Source organism: Rana temporaria, chromosome 6 (genome assembly GCF_905171775.1).
Source record: "Rana temporaria chromosome 6, aRanTem1.1, whole genome shotgun sequence".
NCBI lineage: Eukaryota > Metazoa > Chordata > Amphibia > Anura > Ranidae > Rana > Rana temporaria.
Window position 1 is genome coordinate 89,853,199 of NC_053494.1, and position 14,649 is coordinate 89,867,847.

General features: G+C 45.0%; 1 non-coding gene across 1 annotated transcript; it reads right to left on the reverse strand.

Moving 5' to 3' along the window:
• Positions 1-14,244: 14,244 nt before the first annotated feature.
• Positions 14,245-14,351, reverse strand: LOC120944563. The gene has a single exon (XR_005750425.1). It is a non-coding gene; the product is annotated as a U6 spliceosomal RNA (small nuclear RNA).
• Positions 14,352-14,649: the final 298 nt, after the last annotated feature.

A 14,649-nucleotide genomic window follows, 5' to 3' on the forward strand; every position in this document is an offset into this window, starting at 1 on the left:
TGTTGGGCTGCTGTCCAAGATGCTGCCATTCCTCTGGTGGAGTGAGCTGTCACCGTCTGTGGAGGAGCCAAACCTTTAGCCCTATATGCTTGCTGGATGGTTTGGACAATCCAGGATGCAATTGTCCTGGTTGAAGCCTTTTTCCCTTTATTGCTGCCCGAATGCAATATGAACAGATGGTCAGAACGTCTGAAGGGAGAAGTAATCTGTAGATATTCTTTCAGAATTTTGCCTATATCCAAAGGATGCATTTCATTGGATCCCGGGGTCCTGAAGGTAGGTAAGACTATTTCTTTCTTCTCATCGAACACTGAAGTCACTTTTTGGTTTAAGCCCAGCATAGGGATAAGGACTACTCGATCCAGGAAAAACATCAGAAAGGGTTCTTCATGACCTAGTGACCCAATCTCAGAGACCCTCTTAGCCGAGGTGATGGCTACTAAGAAGGCTACTTTTGCTGAAAAGTCTTTAATGGAAAGCGGGGAAGGCCCCGTGGTACTGAATCCAGTCAGTGAGTCTAGAACAAGGGGAATATCCCATTGTCATAGAGCTGACAGATAAGGATAGATCTAGTCCAGATTGAAGGAAACTGAGAATGTCTTGAACTTCTGGATTTCTGAAAGACCTGCCCGTAGCAGAGGAGAATTCAACAAATTTGGCCCAGATTCTCCTATAAACCTTATTTGTGCTTGTTCTTCTTGAGCTCATGGAGGTGGAATCACTCCTGAGGCGCACCCGAGGGATTCCAGCCTCTCCCTCTCAAGAACCAGACCATCAGTCTCAATAGTGCCGGACAAGGGTACAGGAGCGACCCCTGAGAAAGCAGGTCTGGCCTGAGAGGAAGAGGTACTGGTTCCGGTAGCTGAGCTGGACCAGGAGAGGAAACCAGGGTCTGTTCGGCCAGTAAGGGGCTATCATCACCACTTTGACTGCTTCCTCTTGGAGTCTCCACAAGAACTTGAGGATAATTGGAAGTGGGGGAAAAGCATACGCCCTCTTGAATCTCCATAGATACGTAAGGGCATCTGTTCTGAATGCCTGGCTTCAACGGCCCCGAGTATAGAATTTCTACACCTTGAAATTTCAGGAGGAAGCGAATCAATCCACTTCGGGATTGACTCCCAGGGACAGAATCCATTTGAACACCTGCACATGAAGGGACCACCCGTTGTTGTCTAACTGAGTGCGCAAGTGGAAGTCCGCTTGAGTGTTCTGGACTTCGGGAACGAAAACTGCCGTGATGCTGGCCAAGTTTTTCTGGGCCCACATCATGATAGGTTCAACTTTTTGAATAAGTGTGGAACTCCGAGTACCCCTGTAACGGTCACCACCGTTTACGACCTTCCATCCCATCCAAGACAGCTTATCGACACTCCACAATCAGGCAAACGAACACGACCGCTAATAATCCCCCCCAGAAACGAGACACACAGCTCTTGTTTGAGGTTCAAAACAGGGAATGAATCTTTATTTTCTGCACATGGTAACACATTCCTCTTCAAAATACATCCCTCCCACCCTTGGGAAACAGGGTAGGTTAAATTGTCCAATGACAATGGTGATACAGGTCAGGTGTGTTCAAACTTCTCCTTCAGTAAACAGTCTTAGCAGGGGGGGGGGGGTTGCTGGAGTGATTCCCCCCCTTTCCTCACAGCAAGACGCTTTAACATCCCATAATAGGTATGCAGACTGCCTACCAAGCTCCAATCCACATAGCAGACTTAATTACCACAATAGACAATGGAATGCAATCACACCCCACCCCTTTCATCACAGCAAGCTTACTAGTATACATCAGCCAACACACAATATATATACAATATCTGACCGCATTAAATGTGACTAGCACAGACCATAGTGGGGTTCTCATTCACCTTGTGCCCCTAAAGTGACTCCCGTTACATGGCTCCCCCCTTGTGGAACACTCTGGCAGACCCGGCTTGATCCTTTTCGGGTCAACTTGGGGATGTCCGGAACTAGGAGGCCGGGATAACGTCTGTTTGCCGGGATAACCCATCAGCATTGCCATTTGGCTTACCAGGTCTGTAGCTGATGGTGAAGGTGAATAATGGAATTCAGTTCAGGAAAAGTCACTTGCTTTGCTCTCTCAATGGCTCCCAAAACCTGTTGCTGATGCTCTTGGGACAGATAAGGCACAACCTGGATGCAAATCCCATTTAATCTTTTGACAATTTCAGCCTGTTTGTGCATTTCAATGTTCAAGCCACGGGACATCTCATAATACATGACATAGTGTCGTTGCATCTCTGATTTCTCACTGGCCAACTTGTCACATTCCCATTTTAGACTGTGATATTGTGCCGGATCTACAGTACATGTTGGGGAAGGTAGTCTTACCCGGGTCTCAGCAGCAAGCAAGTTGGTTCCAGCAACGCGGGTCTGGGCACAGGTAGTCACTGTGTGGGCTTCAGCGGGGCACATCGGGGCGTACGCAGAAACAAGGGGGGCCAAATCATTCCCCAGTAGTACATCTGCTGGCAAATCCTTCATCACCCCCACATTCACATGTCCCGAACCAACCCCCCAATCCAGGTGAACCCGGGCAACGGGTAGCCGGAAGACGGTGCCTCCCGCTACTCTTACGGCTACACTGTCTCCGGTGTGCTGACTCTCTGGGATGAGTTTCTTCTGTAGCAGGGTCATCGTGGCCCCAGAATCGCGTAGTCCATTGGCTACCTTTCCATTGACCCAGACAGTCTGCCTGTGTTGCTGCCTGTTGTCCTGGTTAGCTGCTTGTATCGGATCTGCCTCGTGCAGAACGCCCCAATGTTCTTCCTCCTCAACGCAGTGGGCCGCAGGCATGGATGTGCGGGGGTTCCCCCTTTCTGGCTGTCTCCATGACTGTGACTGCCTGGGTGGATTCAATGGACAGTCTAGCTTTCTGTGTCCTAGCTGTTTACACCCAAAACACCTGATGGACTGTGAGTTGTCCTGGGAGTTGAACCTAGGCTTCTGAGGATAAGTGGCCGCTGGAGGTGGTGTTGTAGGACGGTCCGACTGGGGTTTGTAGGCAATAGCCGGCAGGGGTGCCGCTGATCGATAATCCACCCGAGCTGTGGTCTTGACCACAGAGTTGTCCAGTTTGCGGGCATCTGTGTATTCGTCCGCCAGGCGAGCTGCTTCAGACAAGGAGAAAGGGTTTCTGTCCCGGACCCATTCTCTGACTTCCTGGGACAGTTTGTCAAAGAAGTGCTCCAGCAGGAACACCTGCAGCACCTCTTCCCCGGATTCTGCTTGGCATCCATCGACCCAGTGGGATGCTGTGCGGTGTAGGCGGCATGCCCACTCGGTATATGAGTCTCCAGTCTGCTTGCTCGTCTCTCGGAACCGCCTCCGGTATGCCTCCGGTGTGACGGCATACCTGGCCAAAAGTGCTTCTTTAACCAGTCCATAGTTCATAATATCCTTGTCTGGGATGGCCCTGAACGCTTCACTGGCCCGGCCGGACAATTTCCCAGACAAAATGGTAACCCATTCCTCTGTGGGCACCCGGTGTAGGGCACATTGCCGTTCAAAATCAGCAAGGTACCCATCAATCTCCCCTTCAGTTTCAATGAAGTTCTTAAAAGCAGCAAAATGTATCTTTCTCCTTTCAGCTGGTGCTGCTGTGACTTCTGCTGCTGCGGAACCTCTTTGCCGTAGCCAATTTGCATCCACAGCAGCTATAACCCGGTCTATGATCTCCGGTGGAGGGTTAGGACCATAGTGTGCCAGTCTTAGTTTGACAGCCCGATCAAAGCTTGCCTCCTCCGGGGTCCTGTCTGTTACGCTGGGCCTTTCTGTTATGTTGGGTCTTTCCGCTCCATCCATTTGGACAAGTTCTGTGATCATGTCCATCTTTTTACGGTTGCTGGCCGGTCTGCCCCGGCTCTCCAGTAAGTCCTTGAGGGTGGAGCGCTTCAGCCGTGCATACTGAGACTCCATTGTCCTGTGTCCTTGTAGCTGTCCTTTAAGCGATGGAATTATCCCACTGCTGTGCCACCACTGTAACGGTCACCACCGTTTACGACCTTCCATCCCATCCAAGACAGCTTATCGACACTCCACAATCAGGCAAACGAACACGACCGCTAATAATCCCCCCCAGAAACGAGACACACAGCTCTTGTTTGAGGTTCAAAACAGGGAATGAATCTTTATTTTCTGCACATGGTAACACATTCCTCTTCAAAATACATCCCTCCCACCCTTGGGAAACAGGGTAGGTTAAATTGTCCAATGACAATGGTGATACAGGTCAGGTGTGTTCAAACTTCTCCTTCAGTAAACAGTCTTAGCAGGGGGGGGGGGTTGCTGGAGTGATTCCCCCCCTTTCCTCACAGCAAGACGCTTTAACATCCCATAATAGGTATGCAGACTGCCTACCAAGCTCCAATCCACATAGCAGACTTAATTACCACAATAGACAATGGAATGCAATCACACCCCACCCCTTTCATCACAGCAAGCTTACTAGTATACATCAGCCAACACACAATATATATACAATATCTGACCGCATTAAATGTGACTAGCACAGACCATAGTGGGGTTCTCATTCACCTTGTGCCCCTAAAGTGACTCCCGTTACAACCCCCTTGCCTCTTTACATAGGAGACTGCCGTGGTGTTGTACATCCTTAACAACACTGGCTCCTTGCTGAGAGTGGATCTGATGTGGAATTTCTGATCAGAAGTGGAATTTTGAATACAAGTGGAAGAGTTAAAAACCAGGATTTGCTTTTAGCTGTTTTTAACTGTTTCTGATTGCAAGTGTTGAATTGTTTGTCTCTTTTCTCTGACACTTTTTACACAGCTTTTTTTTTTCTTTCTGCTAATTAAGGGGAGTGTCTAATTGTTAACAGGTGAGTATATAAGTGTCTGTAAAAACTCTTTTATTGCTGAGGGTGGGGCCACCTGTCACGTGCGCGGGTGACCCCACCCCCTCTCTGACACAAGGAGAAAGCCTGGGGTTACCCAATGGTGTGTATGGGTGACCCCGCCCCCTCTGGCACAACGCATGTTTCCATGATGCGTCAGCGGGGTTGGGGTCACACATACATAGGTAACCCTGGCTTTTCTCCTTGCGTCAGAGGGTGTGTCCCGTCATGTGTGCGGGTGACCCCACCCTCAGCTATAAAAGAGCCTTCCAATGCTACTTACTGCTATGGCCAGCTATAGATGGGGCGGTGGACATGTTTATGTTTCACCAATTCACTTTTCAATTAGTTTTTATTGGGTTTATACATAAACACATGCATAGGCAAGACATCAAAAAAAGAGGGACAACACAGGTCCACAAAGAGATAGTCAACAAGACATAATTCAATCTGAGCTGCATGCATTATAGTTACTACATGTTACATATGGAAAATCAGGGTCGGAGACCGCGCATCCTACTACACAATGTGGAGCCACGGTCCCCTATAAAAAGAAATGTTAGTAACTTAGAGAATGTCATAATACATTGACCATATGTCATGCAACAGGGTGTGCTTCTGTCAATGCCTATGTAGGGTAGAATACCATTGCCAGTAGGGCCAACCCAAATAGGTGTGCCCCCCAGGCAGGGGTCAGAGTCACTATATGAAAGCCAATATGTCAGTAACGTGATGACATGAGGCATATAAATCATAAGAGTAATTAAAGTAGTAACAGGAAAAAAAAACAAGTATCAAAAAAACATAAATTAAAAAGAGAATAATTAACACATCGAACATTGTACCGAATGGGTCCACTTTAGTTGTCTTTTTGAGTTTAAGAAAGTATTTTAACCAGGAAATTTAGAAGTCCAAGGTAGCCATTGTTCGTAAAAAGTGCGGGAATTGCCAGTTTGAAAAGAAAATAATTTTTCATATGAATGTTGAGTCGAGACTCTCTGTATTACTTCGTCTAACCTAGGAACCTGAGCTGTCTTCCACTTTGATGTAAGCGTTAATCTAGCAGCTATCAAAATATGTATTACTATGCTTCTCAATGCTACCGGAATGGAGGTGGCAGAGATGTTCATTAAGGCTAAAGGAGGAGTTGGACGTATATATAAACCTGTGACGGAGGTCATTAACTGAAACACATCATACCAGTAAGTGCGAATACGTTCGCAATCCCACAATATATGGAAGATATTACCCTTGGCTCCGCACTGCCTCCAACAGAGGCAAGTTTCGGAGGGAAAGATCAATGCTAGTCTAACTGGTGTAAGGTAGGATCTATGCAAAATTTTTAGCATATTATCCCAGTGGTTAGAACAATGGGTATGTCTGTACGTCAATTTGATCGCCCTCGTCCATTCTGCAAGTGGAAACGAGTGGTCCCAGTCTCTTTCCCAATTAGTCATGTTGGATGTTTTAGAGAATTTTTTGTTGTGTTGTAGAAGGGAATAGAACCATGAAAGACCCTGTGGTTTACCATAGGATGTACAAAGATATGACCAGATATCTACTGGGAGTTCAAAGGTTAAATTAGAATGCGAATTTTGGAAATGTTGTAGTCTAGTAAACGAGTATGCATGTGAAGTGGGGTGACTATTCAGTACCCCTTGAACGGTTGTCAGTCCGTCCTGTCTCCATGAGGCAGTTGTCAAGTCAGATATCAAGTGTTCCGCTAATGCCAGGTCGGTAAGTCTGCGTCTATTTTTAGTCGTGGGGTCTATATGGGATTGTATACTTCCCCATACCGAGAGTGTAGTCTCAATAGAAGGCAAAACAGTACGTGGTAATGGTAGATTCGTCAGTTTAGCCAACAGAAGTGCCGGAAGATCCCTATCCCTAAGAACTGCCTTTTCTATTTTTACCCAAAGTCTGGATGGAACTGGGTCAAACCACGCCTTCATTTGGTCCAGAATCGCCGCCCTATAGTAGTTCCTTAGGGTAGGGAAGCCTACACCCCCCTCCCATTTATGTCTTTGAATAGTGGCGAACGTCACTCTGGGCATTTTACCCTGCCATAGGAACCTCCTGAACAACCGTTCAGCTTGTGAGAAGAATGCTTCAGGGACTGTGACAGGAATGGTCCTAAAATAGTAGATTATTTTAGGCAGAAGGGTCATCTTTAATGCTGCACATCTACCTAGCCACGACATTTCACATGTTGTGATGTGTTCAAGGTCTGATTTAATAGTGGCGAGGAGCATTTCGAAATTCACCTTATATGTTTGGGCAGAAGGGTAGACTAGTTTTATACCTAGGTATGAGAGGGATTTAGTCATCCATTGGAATGGAAATCTATCTTTGAGATATGCCACTAATGATTTAGAAAGGTTAATGGGTAGGATACAGGATTTTGTTTTATTCAGTTTATAATAGGATATTGTACCAAACTGCTGCAAGATTTCTTGTGCCTTTGCCAAGGAAGAAGCCGGATTTGTTACTGTCAGTACTACATCGTCTGCAAAGAGGCCTATTTTGTGGACTTCTCCTCCTATTTTAATCCCTGATACTCCTATGTTGGATCTAATAGTCTCCGCTAGGGGCTCCATCATCAGGGTGAAGATTATAGGGGATAACGGGCAGCCTTGACGCGTGCCGTTCGTGATATAAAATTGGTCAGACATGGCACCAGACGTGAAAACTCTCGCAGAGGGGCGTGTGTACAGTGCCGAAATTGCTGAGAGAATATTGCCTTGCAGGCCAAATTTTTGTAGGGTAGCTCTGAGATAGCCCCAGTGCACCCTATCAAACGCTTTTTCTGCGTCTAGGGCCAATAAAGCTGCTGGGGTCTTTCTACTTTCTAATAGGTTAATCAAATTAAATAGCCTCCTTGTGCCATCAGGAGCTTGGCGTCCCTTAACAAATCCTACCTGGTCAGGTTTAACCAGGTAAGGGGTAATGTTGGCCAGCCTGTTCGCTATGATCTTCGCATAGACCTTAAGGTCTGTGTTTAGGAGAGAAATAGGTCTGAAATTTGGTGGGGTATCGGGCTTCTTCCCCGGTTTAGGCAATGTCACAATAGTGGCTTGAAGCATTTCTTCCGGAAACGTAGAGGAGGAGGCAATACTGTTAAACAGGGTGCATAGGGATGGAGCAAGGATCGTAGAGAAGACCTTGTAGTACTCTGAAGTGAAACCATCTGTACCTGGAGATTTATTATTAGGAAGAGCATGTATGGTGTCAGTGACTTCTGTAATTGTGATCGGGGCATTAAGTGTTGATAGGTGCTCGGTAGTTAATGAGGGTAAAGCTATTGCATCAAGAAATGAGTTAATGTTTACATCAGTGGGTTGTATAGTATGTGGGTCTAGTTGGAGATTATAAAGGTCACTATAGTATTTCATAAATGCATTTGCTATATGTGTCGGGTGATTAACCATTTCATTAGAGTGAGGGTCCCTGATGCAGGGCAATTTGGTCTGTTGTTGCCGTTTAGTTATGTATCTCGCCAGGACCTTCCCTGCTTTGTTACCATGGGCATAGTATGTCGCCTTAGACCGTCGTAGATATGTTTGATGGGTTGTAATCAGTAGTAGGCGAAGGTTGTGTCTACATAAGGATAGTTTGTCTTCTATATCTGGGGTGGGTTTTTGCTTATGTTGTGTTTCCAGTATTTTAAGCTCCTCTAGCAAGTCGTTTAACTGTTTTGCCTTCCTCCTCTTTTGCCTGGCAGCCGCCTGAATTAAAATGCCCCTGCTAAACGCCTTATGTGCGCACCACAGGGAGGCAACAGAGGTGTCACCAGTGTCATTAATGGTAAAAAATTCTTTAAGTTGCAATCCAATTCTATCTGTTAGGACAGGGTTAGAAAGCAAGTCTACGTTGTTCCTCCACAGATAAGTCGGAGAGGATGAACCTCCATCTTGAAGTAAGATGGACACAGGAGCATGATCCGACCATGTTATAGAGTGTATTTTAACCGACAAAGTTTTTTGCAGTAAAGGTAAATCAGAAAGAATCAGGTCAATCCTGGAGTACGCTCTGTGGGGGTAGGAATAGTGGGTGTAGTCCTTTTCTGAGGAGTGTAGGCATCTCCAAGTGTCATACAAATTATGGTTATGAATTAGGGATCGGATTTCCGTTCTGCGTGTTCCTTGTGGTTGAGAACAGTCCATAGATTTGTCGGGTATGCAATTAAAGTCACCGCACAGAATTAGAGAACTTTTTTGATTTTCTCGACTTTCCTCAGTAAGGAGTTTAGGAATCTAGGTTGTCTTTTGTTTGGCGCATATAGGTTAACCAAAGTGTAGGTTGTATTATTCAAATCGCAGGTCAGGATTATGTACCTTCCATTCGTGTCGCACACCAGGTCATGTAATTTAAACGCCACTGAATGCTTAATAGCCAACAGAACACCTCTTTTCTTAACAGGAGCAGTGGATTGATAGATATGTGGATAGGCCTTGTGTGAGCATTTAGGGTGGTTAGAAGTCATGAAATGTGTTTCTTGGATGCAGATCACGTCTCCTTTGAGTTTGGCCATTTCTGACCACATGGAAGATCTCTTAAAGGGGCTGTTAAGGCCATGTACATTCATGGATACAATTGAAATCGTCATGGCAGTAACAGTAAGATATGCTCCATGTGAGGTGAGAGACACTCTATATGTCGGTGTAGTACCTTAAATTTACCTGAAGATGGTGCCATTGTTTCAAAGTTCCAGAGCTGCAATGTTCCTGAAATGCTGGAGGTGTTTGCGGATAAAAGTTGTGCTGAAGAAAGATCATTTTCAATGTGGAAGTCCCTTGGTACAGTAAAAACATAAAATAAAAAAACAAATAGCATGAACAAAAACGATAAGAACATACGAACAGTTCCACTAAGTGCGAGAATTTTCGCAATGGAGATAGGGGGATTTGCCCCCCAGAGACCCAGAGCCAGCTACTCTGGTGATTGAACTTTTAAGGCACTACACATTCCTATGGTAAGAAGGAAATAGAGGAGCATAACAGTGCTCATTGAAGGGAAAGAGTGTCACTTCTGTCGCCACTCTGGGGACAATCTTGGGAGATTCTGATTCTGTACAGGAACATCAGTTTCCTCGGGGAGAAGGTTCCATTGTTTGGCCAGAGCAATCCCATTTTCAATGGTGGTAATCGTATAAGTGCGGTTCTCTTTGGTGACCAACAGTTTGGTTGGGAATCCCCAGGAGTATGGGATTTTGTGATTTTGAAGAATTTTGGTAAACAAGGACAGATTCTTACGCGCCATCATAGTGTGCTTGGACAGATCAGCAAAGACGCTGATACTAGAGTAGGGTCCCGGTAGAGGTTGATTCTTTCGGGTAAATCGCATGAGGTCATCCTTCACGTGGAAAAAGTGTACCCGAGCTATGACATCCCTTGGTACCTTTTCAGGCAGATATTTTGGTTTAGGAAGCCGGTGGGCCCTGTCTACTATGATTTCATTAGTAGAGGCATCAGGAAGCATGGTTGCTATGAAGGCCTGAACATAGTGCCGGAGCTCCGCAGGGGTCACAGCCTCTTCTACTCCCCTTAATTTTATGTTATTCCTTCTAGATCTGTCTTCCAAATCAGCTAATTTCTCTTTCAGGGCTTGCATTTCTCCCTCAGCATCATTGTGGGCATCCACTAGTTCGTTGTGGGCTGTTGTGAATTCCCCCATCTTATCTTCAACATGGCAGATTCTATCCCCAATGGCAGAAACATCACTTTTAAGTTGGGTGACACATAACATCATGTCCTTGTGCAGGGAGCCCCTGAGGGTAATCAACATGTCCCTCATTACTGTGTCGCTAAGGGGTTGGCCTGTTGTGGGGAACTCGTTAATCTGCTCCACAAAGTCACTAGTGCTATCATGCGAGTTACACTCATCCCCTGGCTCACCTGCATATCTGTGGGATGAGGACGTCTTTGGTGCCGATTTTTGAGGGCTTTGTATGGGCGACGTGTCGGGTGATGAGCCTCTGCCGTTATCGTGCAGTGGGTATGAGCCTTTGCCGTGCGGTGGAGTTGCTGCGTCGCTGCCGTTGCGGCGCGGGCCGAACTGCGAGTCCGAGGCCTCGGCGCCATCTTGCGGCCTAGGCGTGCTTGCCGACGGGTAGAAGTCCGTCAATTTTCTCGGCCCTTTCTCCTTTTTCCTCTTCCCCATAGCTGCGTCGGGGTTCCCCGGGGTGAGGGACAGTCGAATGGTGCCCAAAAAATGCTGCTGTGTCGCTGGATGGAGCTGGATTCGAGCGGGTCTCGTGGAGCTCTCTCCTTACACAGCCATCCGCCTCGGCTGCTGGCCACGCCCCCCGTTTCACCAATTCACATATCGTGGCAGGATATGGAGTTCCCCTTCATTAAAGCACTGGGAAAGGGTTGTGGGGAAGAGGTCTTTGTCCCTATCCCCATGTTAAGGGCATGTGGCCTGGTTTGGTTCAGGAGGGGGGCGCTCTCGTCTCAACTCTTTTCCTGTGGCCTGCCAGGTTGCGTGCTCGGATAAGTGTCTGGTATGGATTTTGGGGGGGACCCCCACGCATTCTTTTTATTTTGGTTTGGGGTTCCCCTTAATATTCATACCAGACCCAAAGGGCCTGTTAATGGACTAAGGGGGGAACCCATGCTGTTTTTTTTCAATTACTTTTATCTGTATTCCCGGGACTCGACAATTCATTATAGACGTAGTTTTAAATTACCTTTTTCCTTTAGAAATGTAATTTTGTGCAGGGACTTTCCTAAGCACAGGAAACATGTGCTACTTTACAGGCATACTATAGCACCCCTAGGTACGAAATTTAAAGGAATATTTCACTTTTATTGTTTCACTTTAAGCATTATTAAAATCACTGCTCCTGAAAAAACTCAAATTTTTAAAAAAATATTTGCATTGATACATGTCCCCTGGGGCAGGACCCAGTTCCCCAAACACTTTTTATGACAATAACTTGTATATTAACCTTTAAAATTAGCACTTTTGATTTCTCCTATAGCCTTTTAAAGGGTGTCCTGCGGCTTTTCGAATTTTCCGCAAACACCCCAAATTGTTCGCTGTTCGGCGAGCGGGCGAACAGCCAATGTTCGAATCAAACTTATGTTCGTCTCGAACATAAAGCTCATCCCTAGTGTAGAACAAAAAACAAATCACAGACATTAAATCTATTTTCTTTTAACATTCCAACCTTCTGGCTTTAAGAAACAATAAAAAAAAGAAAAATAGTCAATTGCAACTGTTTTTGCAGATCAAGCAGAGGAAAAAAAATATAGAATCACTAAATTCTAAGGAAAATATTATGGAATCACCATGTACTGTGCAGTTCTAAAACAAAAATCTGCATCAGATTACATCCTGAAAATGATGTCATCGTCACCAAACATCCTTTTAATTGATGGAATAAGAAACATGTCCAAAATCTCATTATAAACTTGTGCATTTATTGAAGATTTAATGAATGTCATCTCCCCATACCTTTTGCTTGACATGCAACCCCGTATCATCAATGATTGTGGAAATTTGCATGTTTTCATCAGGCAGTCATCTTCATACACTTCCAGTTGCAATTAACTACAGTTTTTTTTTTAATTTAAGTGTTTCTTAAAGCCAGAAGGTTGGAATGTTAAAGGAAAATAGTTTTGAGTCATGTCTGTGATTCGTTTTTTTTTCTACACAATTAAACAATTGAATGAATGTTTTCCAAGAGTGGTGATTCCATACTTTTTGCCAGATGTTGTATATCTTATTCTTGCTTGTGCTTCACCACACTGTGCAAAACACCACAGGACACTATGTGAGTCCACCACCTAATGACACTTTGCACACTTTTCAGAAGCCGTTGACCTTTTTAAAACAAGAAGGTCAACATGCGCTTTTTACAGGCTCAGGTGTGTACGTAATCCTCTGTGCTTTTAACAACAAATGTCCCCAGAAGCATTAACAAAGATCCACAAGTTCAGTCCGCCACTCTCTCCCTCAAAAACAAATCCACATACACCAGAAGATACTCATGGTGTAGTATTTTTAATAAGATAAAAGGCAAACATTGCACATAAAACTGCAGTCACAATAATCTGTGCTGACAAAAGGCACCAATATAGACAGCTGTGTGATATCCTGTTGATATTGCCATAGTTCAGTTAGCCCTGAAGCCAGTGTGCGCTGCAAAGACCGTAAGACGTACCCATATGTGGCATTACCACTCAACTGGAAATTTCCCCAAAATTCTGCCTCAATGCGTTTCGCCGCACAAGCATCCTCAGGAAGCTTGTTAGCCGCCATTTTCCTGGAGTCTGATTAGCGGGCAGGAATGTGTTATAATCCTGGCTGTGCATATTTTATAAAAATTAAAAATATACCATGACCTAATTTAAAAAAAATGCAACCCACTCCATTACAAATTCTAAAACAAAATCTCATGTAAATAGGCAAAAAAATGCAAGGTGATACTTTGCTTCTTATGGACTTTACTGGCACCCACATGAAATCAAGCCAACTCAATTAATAAAAAAAAAAAAAAATATTATACACATATTCATCAAATAAATTGCATATATTGCGTTCACAATTTATTTAAAAACACTATACTTATTGCAATATGATAAATCAGTCCCATTTGAAACCATTATACAAATGCCTCCAATATACTTGTCTGTGTGTCAACACCTGTATCATCTTGAGGACACTGCTTTTAAAAGCCAATAGGAACAGAGCACTTAGTCTTTTATGGGTCATCATGGTTCTCAGATAATTCTTTATCAGTGCCAATTTGCTGATCAATCTTTTTCCTGAACAACTAGTGACCATCGTGCTCAAAAATATTCTAAGAGCTACATTAACACATGGAAAGGTATCAGCAAGCTCTTCATCATGTAATAAAACTGCCTGTTGAGATGGGAGTGAGACATGACTGGAGCTTAGCAGGCTGTAAGAGTGGACAATTTCCTCAACGAACACACTACTAAAGTCCTATGGTAAAATATGTTTCATTTTTTATAAAGGAAGTCTGGGGCCTCCCTGCCAGAGGTGGAGCAATTGCCCCTTTTGTCCCCTTATAAATCCGTCACCACTGGGGTCAACTCATTGATGGTTTCAGGGACCCCTGGGATACACAAGTTGTTGTGCCTGTTCCAATTGTCTAAATCCTCCACTTGTGCTTGGAGCAATCCAAAAGCTGTGGAAAGAGACTTGTGCTTCCTAGAAAGCTCATTACTGTATATGCCAAGCTAAGCTCACCACACTTCATTTCCAGGTGGTCTGTACTTGCACCCAGTGCAGCTAACTTCTGGAAAAGTGTGTTAGTTGTCTTATGGAGCTCAGATTGAAACGTGGCAAAACGTTTAGAGTACATGGCATCCAGGCTGCTAATGAGATCACCTTTTTTTAATATGGAACACTTCACAAATTTGCATGTCATCCTTGCGTAGGGGCCGTGCTAATCTTCTCTGTATCATTCCAACTTTAGTATATGTCCTGCTGAAGCGAGGACCACCTTTAGTGAGGAGAGTAGAGTACTCACTATCTGCTGCAGTAGAAGCAGGCTCCTGCACCAGTAAAATCTGAGGGTGAGGAGAAGGAAGATTCAAGGCACCATCTTAAACCATGCCGTAGCACCCCGGGACATTCAGCAGGTACAGTATGTGGTAAGGGATCTCTGAGCACCGCTGAGGGTCTTATTGTGGAAGGCTCTCTGCTGTTAGTGTGAGTAGACAGTGATTGCTGGCCTTACAGTAATAGCGGGAAGCTTGTGAAGAAGTGGAGCTAATAAGAAAAGCCATCGGTCCGTA